At 42.2% G+C, this 8,054-nt stretch overlaps 1 non-coding gene across 1 annotated transcript; it reads left to right on the top strand.

Moving 5' to 3' along the window:
• The first annotated feature begins 7,068 nt into the window (after positions 1 to 7,068).
• TRNAG-UCC (transfer RNA glycine (anticodon UCC)) lies at positions 7,069 to 7,141 on the top strand. The gene has a single exon. It is a non-coding gene; the product is annotated as a tRNA-Gly (tRNA).
• Positions 7,142 to 8,054: the final 913 nt, after the last annotated feature.

Raw genomic sequence — 8,054 nt, 5'->3', positions numbered from 1 at the left:
ACTTTTCCAGTGTAGGGAAGAGTTTCCCAGAATGCCTTTTATTTTATGTGCTCTTACAGTACCTGGTCCCATCATTGGTTCTAAGACTAGACACCTAATGAATGTGTATTAATTTGCATTTACTGGGAAGCAAATTGTTAGTGGACCCTGGGCAGTGGTAAAACACTCCCACATGGACTGCACATTTTGAAGACTCATCCTGTGTACTATCGACACAGCAAGAGAATGCATACCCAAGTTCTGTCCGAGCAAACTTTACTGCCTAGCCCTGAAGTTTTCTACCCTTATATCTAAAGCAGATTTCAGAGGTTTAATTCTTAAGATTAATAATAGATCAGGAACATAAAGGCCACAGGAGCATAAACTTAATAGCAAACATATAATCAATGTTTCATAATGATTTTGGAATAGGAGGATGTATAAGGTTTCCTCTTTGTAATTTCTTTCCCAGACCTCATAAATAAACAGTGACTCTTTTTCCGCCATGTTAAACTGATTTATAGACAGATCTTTAAGTAAAGTGCTCCCATTCGTTATTAATGCATTGCATAATGCACAATAATAAGTGAATATAGCTCAAGTATGATCGTTTAACATATGCATAAAGCATCAATGTAATTTAAAGCAACAACTTTCCCACTTTACACAAACAATCTCTGGATGAGAAATCAGAAGTAAGCATAAGAGACTAATATCCAAAGGGTAGAGACCCCAGAAATTCCCATTCGTCACAAGAGAACCAGCAGAAAATAACCAAGCACCAGTCACTAGAGGCAGATCGTCAAAGCCACCGCTGCACACCCTGGGAATGACCAAGCTCCCCATTCCTCCCAGGGGCAGAAGGAATCAGCTTTGTTTTTCCATCGCAAAAGCCAGAAGCATCAGTACAGCCTGGGTACAGAACCTTCCTGGGGAAGGCTAGCGCAGGCTATGATTTCAAGCCTGACACAATGACCCACTGTACAATCTTATGGGAAATTTAGACGGGAGCTCTTCGCTGAGAACAGAACTAACCTTTGTCATTTAATATTTCATGCCATCCTGGCAGCTCCCTAACAAGAACAAATGGCTACAGCTAAAATGAGGCTTATTTATCCTAAGTGGGATTTAATGATAAGGATGGCAGAGCAGTGTGTATCCTGAGACATATCAGACCTGCAGTCGTTAGCCAGGTATCGTTGTACTTGTCACGCACTGGAAAAAATTAATGTATGTATTTTCTGAGTTTGGAAACACAGGAAAAATAGCTATTGTCCCAGCTTAAAATGGGACATAATTAAACAGGGGAACACGACTTTTTTTCCCTAGAGGGCAGGGTCTAGTAAGAGGGAGAAAGTGAATTACTTTAGGGATGATGTGATTTTTTAAGGCAGGACGGCTAGTTCCCTGGGTTTTCAATTTCTGTAGCCTTTGCTTCCTTTGCTCTTCTCCACCAAAAGAACATCCGTTTTATGGGCTGGGCTCCGCCAGCCCTTCCTCCTCATTTTTCAGATGATGAACTGCCTCTGCATTGTGATTTATGAACCTCAGAGATCCCACAGTGAGCTTGTCTGGCTGGAGAATTCAGCACTTCTGTTTCAGCTGGCAAAAATTCTGGTCATGCAAGGCTCTAGGTAAAGCACAATGAAGGGAGCTCCAATTGGATGGGAGATGGGGCAGAGAGGGGGACGTTCACTGAAAGATGTGAATTGTGACATAAATGGCTAGCTGACCAAAGATTGGATATTCCTTTGCCAAGTGCAGAATTATTGCTGGGAACTATCTGCCCATCTAAAGACTACTTGTCCCAGCATCCCTTGCAGTTAGGTGGGGTCATGTTACTTGTTCTCACCAATTGAATGTGAGTAGAAGTGATGTACATTTCCTCCAGTACAAAGTGGGTAAGAAGCAGCTGTGCCTTCTCCACCCTCTTTTTTCCCCATCAGCCAATAGAAGAGAGGTTTCTGAGGCCCAAGAAGAGGGCAGAGCTACAAGACAGAAGGAGCCTGCGGCCCTGAGTGACTTCGTGGAATGCTGTCCATTTATTAATACAAAGTTTATGAAAAATGAGCAAGAAATAAGTGAGTGAAACCACTGAGATTTCAGGGACTCTATGTTACAGCTGCTAATATTACCTGATTAGTACACAAATCAAACCACTTTGGTAGAAAGGAGGTGAAACCTGGAAGGCATGATCATGATCCTGGTTTAGCCGTGGTAATTCAGGGCAAACCTTATCCTTCCACACTTCTCAAATCACCATCTTCTTTTCCTTCCTGTTCTCAGGATGCTGCTTCATCATTTCTAACAAACCCTGCACAGAGCTAACTATGCCTCCTTCACCTCATCTTCGGCCATCTTCATTAGTGCCTCCAAAATCCCAGCTGAACTGCATGACCCTTCACCTGTATTATTATCCTAATTATCCTCTAGATCTCAGTTTGACATCACTTCTTCAGGGAACCCTTCCCTGACCACCCAAATCAAGTCAGAGTCCATCATTATATGCTTTCATAGCACTAGTTTTTCTTTGCACTTATCACAAAAATGATTTTATTTTTATTTGTGTGATTTCACTAATTTCCATCTCCCCAACTAGACTAAATGAAGACAGAACTGTGTCTAGGTTTTGCTCACCATTTTATCACCAGTGCCTGACATATATTTAGCACTCAGTAAATACTAATAAGTGGATAAGCCATACTAAAAATTATTGAATGCTTACTCTATTCCAAGCACTTTACGTTTTCTCATTTAATCCCTCCCCCAAACCCTGTAGTACCTACTACTATTACTTATCTATTACAATTACTATCCTCATTTTAGATACTAAGAAACTGAGTTCTGAGAAGTTAAATACAATACCCAAGGACATACAGCTTACAGGGAGTAGAATGGAAATTTAAACCCAACCTGTCTTAGTTAAGACTCCTCCCTGTGTATGAGTATGTGTAGATATATTTTTAAATCTCACCTCTCCATAGTGTTCAAGTTTTAAATAACTCATATGTATCATTTTCATAGGCTCAAGAAAACTCCCTTTTGTGTGTTTTTGTTTTTATGGAGGTATAATTTTCATACAATGAAATGCAAGGATCTTTGTTTAAATCAGTTTTAACAAATGCATACACCCATGTAACCCACACCTGTAGCAAGACATAGAATATTATAAATATTACGTTATTATCACTCCATAAAACTCCCTTGTATCCCTCACTTTCAATCCCATCCCCTCTCCTAGAAGCAACTGCTTTTCTGGTTTTTCACATCTGGCTAGTTGTCCCTGTTTTAGAACTTCATAGAAATAGAATCATTCCATGTTTTTGTGTTGTTGCATGGATCGTTCATTCAGCTCTTTTATTTCCTGAGTAGTATCCCATTGATGGATATATATATATATATATTTTTTTGGCTGCACCACAGGGCTTGTGGGATCCTAGTTCCCTGACCAGGGATTGAACCCGAGACCTTGGCAGTGAAAGTGTGGCATCTTAACCACTGCACTGCCAGGGAACTCCCTGGATATATTTTATTTTGTTTATCTATTCATCTTTTGATAGACACCTGGGTTGTTCCCAGTTTGGGCCCATGATTAATAAAGATTCTATGAATATTTTTAATTTTTGTACATGCCTTTTTGTCAACATATGTTTTCATTGATCTCAGCTAAAATTTAGAAATGGAATTGCCAAGTCATAGGCTAGTTATATGTTTAACTATTTAAGAAACTGCCAAATCATTTTTAAAGTGGATGTAGCTTATTACACTCACACCAGCTATATAAGAGAATTCCAGATGCCTCACATTTTCACCAGCATTTGGGGTTGTTCATCATTCTGGAGGGTAGAGTGGTATCTCACTGTGATTTTGGCTTGCATTTATCTGATGATTAATAATGCTTAGAATTTTTTCCTATGCTTATTGGCCATTTGTGTATCTTCCTTTGTGTAGTATCTGTTAAGTCTTCTGCTCAATTTTATTGGGTTTCTTTTAATAAACAGGAAGGAAGGAAGATAGGAAAAGACACAGACGTAGAAAATGGACTTGAGGACACTGGTTGGGGGAGGGGAACCTGGGAGGAAGTGAGAGAGTAGCAATGACATATATACACTGCCAAATGTAAAATAGATGGCTAGTGGGAAGTAGCTGCATAGCACAGGGAGATCAGCTCGGTGCTTTGTGACCACCTAGAGGGGTGGGATAGGGAGGGTGGGAGGGAGATGCAAGAGGAAGGGGATATAGGGATATATGTATGCATACAGCTGATTCACTCTGTTATATAGCAGAAACTAACACAACACTGTAAAGCAATTATACTCCAATAAAGATGTTAAAAAATTTTAAAAGATGTGAAAGAAAAAAAAAAAAAGAGGGAGGGAGGGAGGGATGGATGGAGGGAGGATAACCAAGTAACTGAGAAGGACCCTATGGGAGTTAGCCTCCCCCATATCCTCTGCTGTAGCTCTTCTCTGAAGTCCCTAGATAACAGTATCTGATGCACATTTCCTGAGTTGTTTTACAGATGCTAAAACCCCCACCAAATGGAAGATGTTAACTACTTGATGACCACGAGCACATAGCCCCCAGGCCTCCTGGGGCCTAAGGATTGATAACATTAACCCCTGTGACACGACCCTGTTCCCTCACCATCTACAAATCAGAGAATTGTGCATGAGCTGATCACATACCCTGGGTGCCCCTTCCTCACCTGGCCTTTAAAAATGCCTCCCTGAAACCCATCGGGAAGTTTGGGCTTTTTGAGCACTAGCTATCCCACACTCCTTGTTTGGTGCCTTGCAATAAATGCTGCACTTTCCTTCACCACAACCTTGTGTCAGTAGATTGGCTTTACTGTGCATGGTTGAGCAGACCCAAGTCTGGTTCAGTAACAGAAGAAAGAAAGGTTGGTTCTTTTAGCAAGCAACTCCACAGGAATCTCCAATGACTTCCCATCAAACTGGGATCTGGGTCAGATTCAAAATTCCAAGTTCAGTATTACATCCTGGTCCCACCAAGGAGCTCCTTTTATGCTGGACAAAACTAGAGAGCTCCCTAGGTCTATCTGAATGCCAGAAGCAGTGGAGTGATACACAAGGGCATGCTGGATAAAAAGCCTCTGAGGCCAGAGTATCCCAATTAATGGAGACACACAAGCCAGAGAGAAGGTGTTATTACCCCCACCCAGGAAAAGATGATTCCCAAAGTAGGCAAAGACATCAGCATCTGCAGACAAAATTCCTTGATGGTCCAGTGGTGCATCTCAGGACCAGGAATTCTAATATGATGTCTAGTAAGATATCCACAATCTCCACGTGGAAACTCCAGATCTAATAGCTCCTTAAATTTCTTAACTGCCATACTTAGCCTGAAATGACACCATCATCCAGTTAGGAAAGGAATCCTTCACTGTCAGATGCTTTTAACTCTACCAGGAAACTCAGAAGTGCCACCTTTCCTAAAAGGAAGCAAATTGTGCATGCTTAGCCATTTCAGGGCTCAATTTTCCCCCGCAACTAGGAAATGACACCCACTAATTGGGTAATTGTGTACCTAAGTGCCTTATATGTGTGCAAATTTGTGGGGAAATTGAAGGCATGATATATGCAAATCAACCTGCGTGTAAAACTGTTGTCCCATTAAACCTGTCACTGCATGTCAGTCACAAGGACAGCCAATCATACCCACCTATTTCTGAGTGAATCCTTTCAGCCAGAGTGTTTCTTGATATGTGAGTCTCACTAATGATATAAAATAATAACGTATAGCTTCTATGACACCTAGTAGTAAATATGAATCATGTCATTTTCTTGGCAAAAATGAGAGTCATCTGAGCCATGGACTCTTACAAATGGTTAATTCTGCCTTCCTCAGAAGGGATGTCATATCTTAGTGCCGAAGAAGAAGGAATCAGTCCCCAAGAAAAGGATGCCTAGTAAGGGGTTAAGCACATTTAAAATGTCCAAAGGTTCTACTGATGGTTCTCAATAGCTACCATATATCAGGCTCTATGCTAAACGTTTGATACACATCAATTCATTTAATCTTAGAACAGCCTTATGAAGTAGATACTATTGTTAGCCTCATTTTACAGATGAGGAAACTGAGGCACAGAGCTATTAAGAGACTTGCTCAAGTGAGCAACCAAGTGGCAGAGCCAGGATTTGAACCCACTCCCTTTCTCCCACCTCCCACCTCCAATCCATCCTCAGTGGTATGGATTCCATCTCCTAAATTTCTTTCAAATCAGGTTTAGTCTCCAACTCCACTGCCACTGGCCTGGCCACCATCGTCCACCAGCTGTTGTCAAGTTCACCTCCCCTCCCCCATAGAAGAGCAAGGGTGATCTTTCTATAATGCAAATCTGACCACGTCACTCTTCTTGCTAAAACGTTACTGCCCTCATGATGAAATTCAAACTCCTTTACACAGCAAGCAAATCGTGTCATGAGTCTTCTCACAGAACCTTGGAGAAGTCACGCAACTCTTTTCTTCAACCAGGCTGTCATCTCCTGCACGCAACTGGAACTGGTCTTGTCAACGTCCCCAGGGACCCCACAATGCCAACGCAGAGATCATGCTCACCTCACTCCCCCTTTCGACCTTTATTGGGCTTTTTCTCCACTTCGATTCCTAGACATCACATCTGGTTTCCCCTTTCCTCGCGGGCTGCTCCTTCTCATTATCCCAGGATCCTGTTCTTGAATCTCTTCTCTTCTCTGTTTATACATATTCCCTCCATGAGCCCATCCAGCACCATGGCTTTAAATCCCATCTATACAATAAGGACTTTAAAATGCAATTCTCCAGCCCTACCTTCAATCCTGACCTTTGGACTCAAATTTCCAATTACCTAGTTAAGTCCCTACTTGGGTGTCTAATAAGCCTCTCAAACTTGTCCAAAAACTACTCATCCCATCACTTGCACCCAAACCTGTCCCTCCTGCAGTTGTCTCCCACTCAGGAAATGGCAACTCCATCATTCCAGCTGTTCAAGAGACATGTTTGCCTACTCTCTTTCTCTCGAGTCTCACATAAAATACATCTGTTAGCCCTGTCTGTTCGACCTTCAAAATATACATCCAAGGGAATTCCCTGGTGGTCCAGTGGTTAGGATTCCACACTTCCACTGCAGGGGCCCCAGGTTCGACCCCTGGTCAGGGAACTAAGATCCCACAAGCTGCGTAGCACAGCCAAAAACAAACAAACAAACAATACTCATCCAAAATCTGACCATTCTTCACCACTTCGGCCACAAGCACTGCGGTCCAAGCCACCATGGTTTCTCACCGGCAGTACTGACATAACCTCTGTCTCTCTGCTTCCACAATTCCTCTCTCCATCTAGTCTCAGTTCTACAGAGAGATCTCTCCAAAACAGAAATCTGGTCACTCCCCCTGTTCTCCTCACCCCAATGGTTTCTCTTCACATTTAGAAGAATCCTAAATCCTCTCCAACCTCAGCTCTCTCCTTCCACTCTCTCCACTTGCACACAAAATTATATGTTAGCAAACCTCCTCACCATGCATATTTTATATCTTTCTTAGTTACTCTAATGTAACTCCATCCTACAATGCATCAGATTTCTCACTGGGTCAATATTACCCATTAAATGATAATAACCACAGTTACCATTTACAGAGAGCTTTGTGTGTGCACACCATTTCTCTCACTTGGTCGGCTGCATTCTAGAACTTGGCGAAATTCAGCCAGGTCTGGAATGGCTCCACTGGGCTCGGCATGACACTCAGGTTTATCTTCCTTTGGCCAAATGTGATGTCTGCAGTAAGTACTAGGTTCACAGCGAATAAAAGCAGCCACAGCCACAGCTGTATTTGATTTTGTCTCACTTGGCAATGCCATCTCTCAGACTCCTGGGGACTTACTGGCCACACCACATGACCTTCAGCAGACACTAAAACCCAGTTCCCAGGTGGTGATGAACAGACACTGTTTCACTGAAGCTCCATGCTGCTCTTCATCGGATTGCAAGTCAAGTCATTCAGACGAGAACGGGGTTGCCACACTGACTCAAATTCACTAGAAAGGACCTGGCAAGTCCATTCCCTTTAATTGTG

Source organism: Lipotes vexillifer, unplaced genomic scaffold (assembly GCF_000442215.2).
Source record: "Lipotes vexillifer unplaced genomic scaffold, Lipotes_vexillifer_v1.1 scaffold306, whole genome shotgun sequence".
Classification (NCBI taxonomy): Eukaryota; Metazoa; Chordata; class Mammalia; order Artiodactyla; family Lipotidae; genus Lipotes; species Lipotes vexillifer.
The sequence above is the reverse complement of the archived record's forward strand: the minus strand, read 5'-3'. Positions and strand labels throughout refer to the sequence as shown.